The sequence below is a fragment of the Schistocerca americana genome, chromosome 4, assembly GCF_021461395.2.
Source record: "Schistocerca americana isolate TAMUIC-IGC-003095 chromosome 4, iqSchAmer2.1, whole genome shotgun sequence".
In the NCBI taxonomy this organism is placed as follows: Eukaryota; Metazoa; Arthropoda; class Insecta; order Orthoptera; family Acrididae; genus Schistocerca; species Schistocerca americana.
In genome coordinates, this window is record NC_060122.1 from 552,782,667 (window position 1) to 552,797,048 (window position 14,382).

The following is a 14,382-nucleotide window of genomic DNA, read 5'->3' on the forward strand; positions in this document are numbered from 1 at the left end:
CTTTTAGTTTGTCTAAGTATTTTAGCTGTTTGTTTTCTCACTTTGAAAAATGTTTGTTGTGTGGTTTCTGATTTGTCACAATTGTAATTTAAAAAGGCTTGTTGTCTCTCTTCTAATGCGTTATCACAATTCGAATTCCACCATGGATGCTTGGATATTTTCTTTAACGGAATCAAATCTCTTGCTTTCTGTATAATTTTCGTTCGGAAATCTTTCCAGTTGTTTGTTGGTTGTTTATCCCATGCTTCTGTAATTTCTGATTCCTTGATATTTTTCAAGTCAAATTTGGGAATTAGTGGTGATTTCCTTTGGCGTTTCCTTTTTGGAGTGAATTTAATTTTAACTCTGGTAAGGTAGTGGTCAGAATCTATATTTGCCCCTCTGCGGACTTGAACGTCGTGTATTTCTTTCTGGAAGTCATAGGAGATCGCAACATGGTCTATTTGAAATTCACCAAGCTGAAGGTTTGGTGATCTCCATGTTTTTTGTTTCTTGGGGTCTTTTCGAAGTGATGTTGTCACGATTTTTAGGTTTTTTTTTCTGACATAACTCGATGAGTCCCATGCCGTTCTTGTTTGTGAATTTGTGTGCAGGGTAATTACCGACTGTTTTTTTATATTTCCTCTCTTTGCCAATTTGCGCGTTGAAATCCCCTAGAAGAATTTTTACATCCTCCTTTGGAATTTTGGACATTTCAGTTTCGAGTTTTTCCCAAAATTTTTCTGTCTTCTCCGGTTCTTTTTTGTTGGCAATGTTGGTAGGTGCATGAACATTAATAAATGTATATATTTTGTTGGTGTGCTTGATTCGCATGGTCATTAGTCTGTTACTGATTTGATTCATGTCTATAACAGAGTCAAGGGTGTCCTTATTTACAATAAAAGCCATGCCAAATATTGCAGCTCCTTTGCCAATTTTCTTGTCTGTTTTACTTTTAAAGATACGGTAATTGTTGTAGTCTATTGTTTCTGAATCAGTGAATCTGGTCTCTTGGAGAGCAAGGATTTGAATTTTCTGTTTGTTGAGTTCTGTTGTAAGATTATGAAGTTTGCCTGTCTGAATTAGTGTCTGAATGTTAAAAGTGCCAATAAATGTATGGGACTTTCGTGGACGTTTACTAGAGAACTCCGACTTTCTCTGTCGTACGAGCCCAAGCTCCCCAGAATCCGATAGCTTGGTTGTCGCCACAGGGCGAGTGGATTGGCCACCTGGGGTAATATTAATTTTACTTGTACGAATCATACTGCTTGTAATTAAGTTCCAGCTAATGCTGGGTAGTTAGAACCAGGGATTGTTAGTTCCTGGAGCTTGGTGTTCAGCCGCACCTCACATGGTGAACAGACGCTGGCCAGAGTACCGGTGGTTGCCACACAGACGTGTCTGGGCTTTTCAATATGCTTTATCTTGTTGATAATGCTTGCCTCTTCCGCCAGTTCCGCCGTACCGATGATCTTCATCTCCGTCTTCACTACCGTTGAGGTCTTCGCCGTATCCCTGGCAAGGGACCCTCACAAGGTACTATCACCCGGGCCAGGTGAACCAAGGTTTTTTTACGAGGTGTTACTCCTCCCCCTCCTCCTTTTACAACCGGGCTTGGGACCGGCTTAGGCGGAGTTATATATATATATATATATATATATATATATATATATATATATATATATATATATATATATATATATATATATATCACATTATTCAAAAGAGAGGAATATCGTCGTGTTGCAATTGTTACTTTAGACCTTTAGAACGGCAGCTGTAAAATCTATGCTCATCAGTCCTATCATAGACCGATAATTATACAAATTTATTCGTATTTTATACGTTTTAGGCTATATTAAATTTTGTGAACAAAGGAGATTAGACAGTTACTACAAAAACGTTGCTTTATAAAAAGTATGGTTCTTTCATCTCTCTATATCTCTCTCTTTTTTTGCGAATGTATGTCATTTCTGCTAGTATTATAAATGCAAAACATTCTGATTGAATCGGGGCCATTGCTGAACGCAGAGTCATGTTTGATTGGAAAATAACTTCGTTGAAACAGCCAAAGAACTGAGACGACCTCCAACAGCTGGTTTTAGCAGTCGCACTTTTGTGTCCACAATTAACTCACGCAGTCACAAAGATATTGAGAAATTTAACTGGAATGAAAGGAAATGGCTTGTATCTGAGAAGCAGGTTGTAAAAGGCTCAAGGTGACCGATAATAACAGGAAAACTGTGATAAAACTCGACGCAGCTCACGAGCGTACACAAAACCTTCAAGCGACAGCTATCAGTTTTATGAGTAAGGCGGAACTGCTAAACTCTCATTCGCACCGTGACTGAGGAACATCTGAGAAAGTGTCTGAACTGTGCGTAAAATAATTATACCATGCAGTAAGGTACGGTATTATTATTTTAGGCACAGTTTAGACACGTTTTCAGAAGTTCCTCAGTCACAGTGCCAGCTTACTTCACGTGTATGATTGTATGTTTGCTTTTCGACTCGTTATGGATTCTGCTCGTTTACTGATGTGTGTAGGATCAACATCAGATCACAATTCCACGTCTGACACTGCTTGTAGATGAGAGCATGACTTTTGAACATATTTTGTTCTAGCATGAGGTAGGAGAGAGAGTTGTACATAGAAGACGGTGTACCTAAAAACAAACGAAATTTACTGCTCGATACTTCAGTCTAGTGACTGATTTTAGAACCACGTAAAGGAATGCAAACAAGAGGCCGCCGTAAGCGGTTTCCTATACGTTTTACGCGGTTTCTGTTGTTAGGTATGAGGTTGTGTCGTGTGCAGCATTTGTAAATATTTAGAGTTCTACATATTTAAATGCTGTATAGCACATTAAACCTATTTGGAGTGTATTGGCATGTATTGTTAATTCTTCCTACACAGTATTTAATAGCAAGTAAAATTCTACATACTTTAAAACTATTTATATAAGGTATGGACGCATACCAACACTTTGTAGATAGTGCACCATCTTGTACTTCGAAACAGGAAGAGGTCATTTAGCATGGAACATGTTATTTTAGCAAATGAACAGGATTTCGTTAATGTCTTAAAAATTTTGTCTGCGTTGAAAACGGAAGGTACTGTTGGTTTCCAATAGCTTCAGTTTCAAAATGTATTTAACTAAACTTCAGTTGCTGATTACTGATCCGTAGCAGAGAATAATGTAACGGACAGGCGATGAAATAAAGTACTGAAAAAATTTTCTCCTCTGCAAAGCTTTTAAATTTCAAAAGAATATTTGTTCCTCGGTACATGAACATGTACCTTGGAACGAGTTTTCACATTTAAAGAAACCTTAATTTTCCAGAGTAATTTTTTAATTTCAGATAAAGAGTGCAGCGCATAAAAATTGTATGTAATAATTTAAAATTGGAATAAGAAAATATATTAAACTCGTATTACAGAGAGTCGAAGGTCTGAAAAATGTTCCATGTTGCAAAATTGTACCTTACTATATACAGGGTACATAATATTTGCCTATTACTGCAATAAGTATAGACAGTCCAGATTGGAATTCCCTCTGCCACACTGCCTGCCACCCGAGGCATCTACCCCAAAATTTAGATATTTCCCAGAAATAGAGTCAAGTAGTCCCAACCCAACGAATGTATTCAGGAGGTTTCCCTCGGTCATCAGGCGATACCGGAAACAGAAATCTCCTCCCAAAGGAAGCCAACTGGGATTCTCTCTCTTTCCCACTCTTCTTGGGATATTGCACTCAAAACCACGATACTTTATCTTATTTTTGTTAGCTCCACGTTGGTGATAATTTATATAGTGAACTTTTTTCCTCCTTTGTTGCAAAGATGTTTTAGATGATGGACTTTATAAAGCACATACTGCGAAGTTAGTTATATGATAGAGTGTTTATTATGTTATCTATTAGTATTCATTATGTTATTATGTTATCCATTAGTTGCCATTAATTTTATTTATTAAATTTGATCAACTCATTTAAGTGGACCATTTGGAATAAATTTGATAACTGATGTGGTACGACAGCTGATCATACATAACAAATATACGTATATTAAAATAGCTTTTATTTCGACATAATTTATCTTTTTTGGTCCATTGTTAAATTAATGATAGCTGCCTTTTACAAAGATGCTAGCTTACTGTGAAATCTTTGAACCTAAACAACGAAAACGATTTCAACACATATAAGATTGTTGATACAACAGTGATATGTTCATTATAATCGCACTTTCCTGGATTTCATATATCAATTTGAGACCAACAGACCATCAAGGTGAGCCAGGAATATAATATACGGATGTAGGACCCCACTTCCTCCATCCACACTCTAGTGCATTTTCATGAATTACCTTGGACCGCTGGGTCGTTTGGGATCACTGTAGAAGACGATCCAACTGAAGTACACTTGAGAATTTTGCTGCAGTGCAACTGAGGTGGTTCCTTACCTTGGTCATTTAAGAGTCTAATTTATCTACCACATACACAGTCGTCTCATGTATGCACTGTGAAACAACTCGTGGTTAGTCACTAGCAGCCTACCATCTGGTAAGCAAATGTAGCAAAGCACCCAAGTAACAGTAGACGCAATGAATGTATAACCCAGCGTTGTAAAATTATTTATCACGCTGCGAACTGACTGCCTGCACAAATAAGTGTACCGTTCAGATAAAAAAGTGAAAAAAATTGTACAGTCACTCCACGTACTGAGTCCAGCTCTTAATGCTGAAGGAAACTCTTAATGCTGAAGGAATCAGGCAACTTCGGAAGCGATCAACACGGAAATGCTTCAGCCATAATACTAAGAATGCTGAAAGAACTCTGTTCCGAATTCAGATGTGCTCTATAAATTTTTAATATCCTGATAATTATTTTAACACTAAATAATTCACATCAGTCACTAAAACAGAGTAATAGACTTAGTACAATTAATCTTATCATGTGAGCTAAACAGTAAATAAAACCATACTACAATAAAATGAGACATTCACTCCTTCGTACCCGGTATGTACCAGCCAAATCATTACGGATTACCGTCAGATACAATTAATTACAGATATTTCAATAAGACTTTTTATCGCAATAGACTTACTTTGAATGGGTGTTTAACGAGACACAACAGTACAATGAGATAGTTCTGAGCACAAAAATGTTTGGGTAAAACTTAAATAATAGGAAACAGATATAGTAAGTTCGTACGTCCAACAATAGTGGCTATAGGACAGTTAAAATTAAGCACTGAAAATTATTATGGTGGAGTGATAGTTATCACTGAAGTTCTCTTGCATTACAGAGTTAACCACCTCTTTTATTCACCTTCTATCAGTTCCGGTATTACGAGTTTGAAAAATAGATCAATCTCATTAACACTTATTTCAAGGTCAAAAGAATGCTGTCAAACGTCAGACGTCAGCACTACTTTCGTTTCGAGATTTTCACATGATAACGATGGTATCTCGAATTATTGAACATTTTATGGCTATAGGATTAATTAAAGCAGAAATCCCACTACCTTTTATTCCTTCTCTTGATTGTATTGCTTATTTTCCTGAATGTAATCATAATACTCGGTACTGGCAGCCCAAATCCATGAATAACTCTCACATGTCTTCCTTTATTTCGCACTGCACTTTCTTTATCTTCGAGCGTTTGCGCCTGTTTTGTTGTTCAGTTTCCAGAAGTTTGAGCGTAATTTATTGGTCGTTTCGCAGACGTTTGCGTCTGATTCACTGTTAAGTTATTTCAAATGCTGAAGAATTAGGTAATTACTACCAACGTTTATAACATCATAATACTCTTTGCATTCAGCACAATAGAATTTGAATCTACAGCCTCCATAGCAGCTCAATCGGAGTTACATACTGTAGATTCTTGGTTATTATCGTCATTTCAGTATTAGGTTACTGTTAAAAGATACGTGTGCCATTTTTATGCGGTTATTTCACTCACGAAAATGCACGTAATCGCAGAAATATTAAAACAATTTTTAGTTAATGCAACCAAAGCCCACAGTTCGTAATTTTTCAGTCTGTCCAGCGTTGTGACATATAACATTGTAAATGTTGCTTAAAATTTTAATTCACGGTTACCGTGTCTTCCTGTCAGCCATTGGACCACGTCCTCAAAGATTTCTTACATAATCCTCGCCTTTAGACCAAAGTCCCCATATGTAACACTGTGACGCTGATAGTAACGACAGTGCGGCATTCCTCCTTTACACATTCGATTTTTAAGACGGACACTCAGATACATCTCTCTATAGGGTCTTATGAAAGGAACTACAAAGGATTTGAATTGATAAAAATTATTACGGATCACAAAACGTATTATTTCTAATTCGATCTGTTCTTTCTTCAAATGCTAGTTTAAATTGCTCTTTGAAGTAGAAAAACTCGTATTCCACAATACGCAACAATCTCATTTATACTGAAATTTCTAACATAATGAAAACGAGGCGCGAATAATTAGACTGAACTTATTCTCGAAATGGATGTGATGTTATCCGGATTGTATCGAAGTATACATGTTGCCATTCAACTGTGCCGGCTCCAATATTACACCCAGAGCGCCCGCGACACAAGAGAAACAATTTACACAATTTTGTCAGCTGTCGAAAGCTGAAGCCACTGAAAAAGGTGGCTCAACCAAAAATAGGCTAATAAAATTTAAAAAAATATAGTAAATTCCCCCAAGTGTGAGGCTTTAGGATCCTCACAACATGCTCATTTTCCTGGTACAGGCATGATTCGGTCAGGCAGATTTATTTTCGGTAGAATTACGAAGTGTCTTCCAGCATAGCACCTCAGGGACGTTCGGCCATCGTAAACACTCTAGGCCGACACTTTCACGCCTGGCGCACTATTCTGTGCGCTGGTTTTACCACTTGACTATTCATCCGAATTTTCGGTGAAGAACTCCGACCAAAGACCCTATTAACATCTTTGCATTCTTACATGTAACCAATGTCTGTTTCACATTATACCACAGTTGCCTCTCGTTTAAATACTTTTCTCGCTCACAACCTTTATACAACAAATATTCATTAGAACATTTAAAGCATGTGTAATCAAATTAAGCACGTTGTTACGTTCACCAATAGATGGCCAACCGTAACGTACATCAGCATTAAAAATGCGAACAACCTGTAGCAGGGAGCTAGCACGATATGCTTGGAAAATCGGATGAAGTATTGACAATGTCATGTGGTTTGTCAAAAATGGCTCTGAGCACTATGGGACTCAACTGCTGAGGTCATTAGTCCCCTAGAACTTAGAACTAGTTAAACCTAACTAACCTAAGGACATAACAAACATCCATGCCCGAGGCAGGATTCGAACCTGCGACCGTAGCGGTCTTGCGGTTCCAGACTGCAGCGCCTTTAACCGCACGGCCACTTCGGCCGGCTCATGTGGTTTGTCGTTTCAGTAGCTGAATGACATCGTATTTCAGTTGGAAGCATTATAGATCATTAACCATACTTCTAAACAGAACACCGTGTATCCCCAAAGGTATCAAATTATTCTAACCTTATAATGGAAGCAACTGTATAATTTATTGAGCTCTTAGGTAAGCCATTTATTTATCACAGCTAGTACACGAGACTCTGCAACAGCCGCTGCTATCTTCATAATTGCCCCTAGTTTGATCATGGCAACTAGAATCTTTCCTCTCAAAGAAATTGCTTTTCAACTGCGAATATTCGATTGAAAAGCGAGAACGAAGTTTACTTTGATACATTGTCTAAGATCCGCTACATACTTCGACTAATACGCTTACGAGCTATTAGGGTAGCATCAGAAGAGTGAAAACCTGCCGGCCGCGGTGGCCACGCGGTTCTAGGCGCTTCAGTCCGGAACCGCGTGACCGCTACGGTCGCAGGTTCGAATCCTGCCTTGGGCATGGATGTGTGTGATGTCCTTAGGTTAGTTAGGTTTAAGTAGTTCTAAGTTCTAGGGGACTGATGACCTCGGATCTTAAGTCCCATAGTGCACAGAACCATATGAGCCATTTTTTGAGTGAAATCCAGCTTCCACAAGTAACTGCCCTTTTCATCGTTAAGTATGAAATTCTCTCTGCCGATTTCTTTGTAGTGACAGACGGTGTTATCCCGAGCAACAGTAGTGTTACCGCTGGACACGGTCTGAGAAAAATCTCCGAGTCTGGTTCAGAGCATGTTCTGTCCAGAAGGTAACGACGAGTGTTTCAGACTTTTCTATTCTTCCTCTCTTTACGTTAGCGTATCTGAGAGCGTGCCTAATTAAATCCAGGAAACCCCTTCCCCTTCTTTTTGCTTCCTAAACAGCGAAACTTGCTTTTGTCCTTACAAGCTGATATGTTATGAAAATCGCTTGTATCTGCGTCCTGTCGTGTTATGTAGGGTATGCGAGGTAGAAAGTGCAGGACGAATGCTCAATAGCCTCCCAGTCTTCAGAAATTTGTGGTTCTTCCATTAGACTGACTTGTTAGCGATAGTTTCTCATACAAAAATTTCGCTTTGTTGTCGTCACAAGCCGTTGGCTCGAGCTCGCTATAGTTTATCAGTGAACCGGCACTGGCTGAGCGAATGCTTAAGCAATACTGATAAGCCTGAAGCACTGGATGTACTACGAAAGCGAAGTGTAGGTTAGTTGTGCAGTGTTCGTTGTTGCAAATGGAGTTCATTCGCTGTGTGCAACAGAAAGACATCACATTCTGAAAAGGTAGGAAAACAGTCCGCATAAGTCACACAGATTATCTCATTCTTCGAGTGACTGCATGTCCGTTTATGCATAAATCAAATCACAGAAAGTTTCTCACTGATAAACTGTGGCTTCAAGCGAGTTTCGGCTTAAGCATTATGAAATAAATTAAGTTATTGTCACGCATCACTGAGCTTAATGTGCTGTGGAACAATCTGTTTGCTCTGATATATGTCAAGTAGTCAATATAGCTTATAGGAAAACTGAAACAGCTCCTTCGAAGTTGAGGAAGCTTCCGCAGGTATCTGCATGACGAACTAAGGACGACGTTACTAGGTCATATACTTAGATGTACTGATGGACGTAATCAATCGTGAACTATTATAAAATTCATTACAACGGAAAACGTTTGTTTGAAACTTTGAGCTAATTAGATTTTTTTTTCAAATGAAAAGGTAGATCCTGTTCTATTCTTCATCTTAGAGTCAATTATTTTTGAGGCCTGTGAATTTAAAGTAATTGAAACCCAGTGCGTGTGTTTTCGTCTATTGAAACGAAGAGTTTCTTTATTTATATCTTTGCCACGCAGAGTATGATTTTGTTTACATAGTACTGCCGAAATTGTCTACAAAAACTGTAAGAGGCAGTAAGCAGTCCGCAAAAATTCCGTTTGGTGCTGCAAGAGTCATAATTTTGCTACATAAGCAAACATCGTAATGACAAATATTTACTGTGTTCTGGTATTAAACCGACGATTATTTCAGCAATAAATTTGTTAAAAATCAGAAATTCCTCAGTACAGACTCCACAAATAAAATTATTTACACCACGACAAAATCTTGATACAAGATTTAAATTACAGTTATGTCCAACGTCCCTGGAAGGCAATATATGTATCTAGCTGCTAGCACAGTCGCTTCCAAGAGGTGAGTGAGAGAGAGAGAGACAGTGACCCAATGACAGAAGATTTGTATAGGACAAAGTAATGAACTATTTTATAGTGCAATGAAGAACGCTTGGTGATGAACCTGATCCAACTTTCTTATAGTGAAACAGATGTTGTTTCGTGAGTTAATGACTGCAAGTGCAGACCACGACTCGCTTTTCTCCCAAACAGCTCATAATAAGCGACCGAAATGGTTAAGAGTAAAGTATGATTACTAACCGTGACAATGATGAAATCTTTAAATTGATGTTGTAGCACGCAAAAAATTAAAACCGAAGCAGGCGAGTACCACCGAATGAGTGTCAAAATTTCATGCAATCACTTCTCACTTCGCCCACACAGTTTCATTGTGCATTTTTTTTTTTCGACGCATTCGCCTCTTCTTAAAAATAAAACATTAAGCTTCTTTCATAACTGAATGAAATTAGAAAAATTTTCCAATGTCTGTCGCATCATCTCGAGGGGTACCTTGAATCACTTAGAGGAAACAATTGAAAAACCACTTTGCACGCGTTATCGTTGCCAACAAGCAAATCTGTTATCTTCAGTTAATTCGATTAATTAACATTTCTTTCGGAAACTAAACAATATGAGTTACAACTATCACATGAACTTACGTTAACGGACTCAAAAGCTTATAATGTGATTGTGGCTGGTAGTCTGTAACCGTTAAGTACTTCCGCGTATTGTGCGTCAAGTAGTGCCACGTATAACAGGTGAAACGTATGATTAATACTTTTGTTGTACACCGCAGGCACAATATCCGAAAGTTGCAACTACGTACATGAAATTTCTCTGTGGAACTTCCTCATCGTGCTCGAATGACATTGGAGTTGCTCCTGGAAGTTGAGTTCAAAATCACTGGACGTGTTTCACGATTCAAAATCACTGGACGTGTTGCATGACTTAACAGTCCATCTCAAAGAGTCTAGTACTTCTGCTGAAGATGTTCTCCATAGCTGCGAAAGGAAGTTATAAAAATTGGCTCTGAGCACTATGGGACTTAACATCTGCGGTCATCAGTCCCCTAGAACTTAGAACTACTTAAACCTAACTAACCTAAGGACATCACACACATCCATGCCCGAGGCAGGATTCGAACCTGCGACCCTAGAGGTCGCGCGGTTCCAGACTGAAGCGCCTAGAACCGCTCGGCCACCCCGGAAGGCGGGAAGTTATAGGGTTTGAGTGTGGTAGACTTATAACATGTCGAAGCATTTTGAGTTATAAAACCGTCCGTGTACTTACATTTTCATTATATTATATTTGTGGTGACAGCAGTTAATTCGAGAGAAACATGGCTCAAGTAGAAAGCGCGTATAGTATGTTACACCTACATCTACATCCGTATTCCGAAAACCACACACAAGTGAGTGACAGTGGTAGCGTCCCATTGCACCGTTCCATTCGTGTATGGAGCGCAGGAAGATTGTTTTTATTTGTTTTTATTTTAGACATCTAGTTCCATAGGACCTTAATTTGGTCCTCTCTTGGATATCTCCAAGTTCATGAAATTACAGCACAAAATTAATAACAGATAAAATAAGATGTTTATGAACCCATAAAAGGACAAGTCATAAGTTTATGTAAACGCTATCAACAATATAACATGTAACTTAATTTTTCAATGTACTCCTTGACAGAATAGAAGGAGTGACCCGTGAGAAAACTCTTCAGTTTCGATGTGAAAGCGTGTGGCTTGCTACTAACATTTTTGAATTCTTGTGGTAGCTTATTGAAAATGGATGCAGCAGTAAACTCCAAACCTTTCTGCGCAAGAGTCAAGGAAGTGCGATACAAATGCCTCTGTTCGTGCTGTACTTAACCTAATCTTTTCCTCGCTATCCCTACGGGAGCGATACGCAGGTGGTTGTGGCATATGCCCAGAGACAACTATTAAAGCCGGTTCTTGAAAGGCTTTCACGGTATAGTTTGCGCGTAGCTTCAAGTGCTTGCCAGTTCAGCTTCTTCAGCCTGTCTGCGACACTCACCCACGGGTCAAACAAACCTGTGACCATTCGTTCTGCCTTTCTTTGTATTCTTTCAATATCCCTTGTTAGTGATATTTGGTACGGGTCCCACACTCTAGAGTAATATTTTAGAATGGGTCACACGAGTGAATTGCAACAATTCTCCTTTGTAGACAGATAGCGTTTCAGGTAACATTTTATCAGTTAACTGAAGTGTGCCACCTGCTTTACTTATACTACTGAGCCCATGTGATCGTTCCCTTACATATCCCTATGAAGTGATACACTTGTGCGAGTTGATCAATTCAATGGAAATTGTACTGAAATACAGGAGGATCTGCAGCGAATTGACGCATGGTGCAGGGAATGGCAATTGAATCTCAATGTAGACAATTGTAATGTGCTGCGAATACATAGAAAGATAGATCCCTTATCATTTAGCTACAAAATAGCAGGTCAGCAACTGGAAGCAGTTAATTCCATAAATTATCTGGGAATACGCATTAGGAGTGATTTAAAATGGAATGATCATATAAAGTTGATCGTCGGTAAAGCAGATGCCAGACTGAGATTCATTGGAAGAATCCTAAGGAAATGCAATCCGAAAACAAAGGAAGTAGGTTACAGTACGCTTGTTCGCCCACTGCCTGAATACTGCTCAGCAGTGTGGGATCAGTACCAAATAGGGTTGATAGAAGAGACAGAGAAAATCCAACGGAGAGCAGCGCGCTTCGTTACAGGATCATTTAGTAATCGCGAAAGCGTTACGGAGATGAAAGATAAACTCCAGTGGAAGACTCTGCAGGAAAGACGCTCAGTAGATCAATACGGGCTTTTGTTAAAGTTTCGAGAACATACCTTCACCGAAGAGTCAAGCAGTATATTGCTCCCTTCTACGTATATCTCGCGAAGAGACCATGAGGATAAAATCAGAGAGATTAGAGCCCACACGGAAGCATACCGTCAATCCTTCTTTCCACGAACAATACGAGACTGGAATAGGAGGGAGAACCGTTAAAGGTACTCAGGGTACCCTCCGCCACACACCGTCAGGTGGCTTGCGGAGTATGGATGTAGATGTAGATGAGTAGATGTAGCTTTGCTTCAGGATATGTTGAATTCTGCTTCCATCGATATAGCCCTTCTCCAAGAGGTGTACGTCGACGATTTCCCAGGCATGTACGGTTATGACGCACGCGTTTCTCCAACTTCCCTCGCAGGCACCAGCGTCGCAGTACTTCTTCGGGAAGGGATAGTGGCGGACGATATCCTGTTTCTGCCTATGGCAAGAGGAGTGGCATTCACAGTACTGGGTGTCCCCTTTATCAATATCTACGCACATTCCGGGACGGACAAACGTCGCGAACGTTCACGATTCTTTGCGGAACATGACGCCGCGCCCTTCCAAGGCCGCCGCGACCATCTGGTGTTTGGGGGTGACTACAATCGCATACTGGCATCCAGAGACCAACTCCCACGACATAATCCGTGCCCGGAACTCGAGACGCTAATCCGAGACCTGCAGATGGTGGACACTTGGGAACATCTTCACGGCCACCGACCGGGATTCATACACTCCACGAGTCACTCTTCAAGTCGCAACGACCTAATTTATGTCTCACGCTCTCTTGCCACTGGGACACAGAATAGGAACTGTTCCCTGGAACATCCTCGGACCACTCAGCTTACATCTGTGCCATCGCCCTACGGCGACAACAAGTGTGGAGAAACCGCAACCAATGGAAATTAAACGTCGCTCACCTGTCGTACCCGGACTGCTGCCAAGCCATTGAGCACACTTGGCATTCGTGTGAACATCGCCATCGTGCGGTATCTAACAACGATCCGCTGGTGGTTGGACTGTGCCAACCCGGCACTGAGGCGGACGTTGATAACCTACGGTAGCGACCACGCTGCTTGCCGTAGACATACACGTGATTTTTACTTCAGGGTACTGCGAGACTGCGATGCTATGGCGCCGTCCCCGGAACGACAAAAAATGGCCGTCCACCGCTCTAAGGCTCAGACCGTCGCTAATATGCGACGCCACATAGAGGGGGTGGTCATCCGCTCGAGGACGCAGGATAGGATAGCGAGTGAACGCCCGTCTATGTTCCACGGACTTGTGAACGTAAACGATGCCAATGAGCGCTGATACGCTTCATCGGTACGGAGAACGGTTGTCGCCTCACAACGCGACAAGACACAACCACAGCGTTCTACGATCATTATTCCCAGTTCTGTTCAGTTCAGACCCCTGATCCGACAGCACTGGAGAACGTCTCTCAGAAGATTTACGGCACCGTCACCCCGGCAATGGAAACGGCCTTGAAGGAAGAAATTACGGAAGGAGAAGTGATCGACGCCATTAGAAAAGGAGCTGTAAACAAGTTTCCGGGTCCTGATGGCCTTCCCTTGGAATTTTACGGATTTTTCAATATTTATTGGCCACGCGATTGATAGACGTCTGTCGCGAAGTACTACCCCCAGACGTGCCACTCTCTGCGCCCCTTGTAGAAGGGATGATTATTCCTATTCACAAACCGTGCGGTGGCTCAAGGATGCAGGAATACCGCCCAGTGAAGTGAATTGCGACTTTAAGATTTATCGACTGTTGGCGGCGCGGATACCCCAGATCTTACAACACGTCATCTCACCCGATCAAATGTCATTAGGAGGCGACAATAACATTCAAACAGCAGTCAGTGAATATCGTGACTTGATCTCACTGGCGAGGGCATGTCATCTTTAGGGTGCCCTGGCGGCAATCGATTGCGTGGACCACGACTATTTGGA

General features: G+C 40.6%; 1 protein-coding gene across 1 annotated transcript in view; it reads left to right on the forward strand.

Annotated features, from left to right (window-relative positions):
- Positions 1 to 8,631: 8,631 nt before the first annotated feature.
- Positions 8,632 to 14,382, forward strand: part of LOC124612927 (UDP-glucosyltransferase 2-like) — a 692,550-nt gene continuing 686,799 nt past the window's right edge. Inside the window, exon 1 of the mRNA XM_047141425.1 lies at positions 8,632 to 8,691. The gene's annotated coding sequence lies outside the window, so the exon portion shown is untranslated. The remainder of the gene's footprint in view (positions 8,692 to 14,382) is intronic.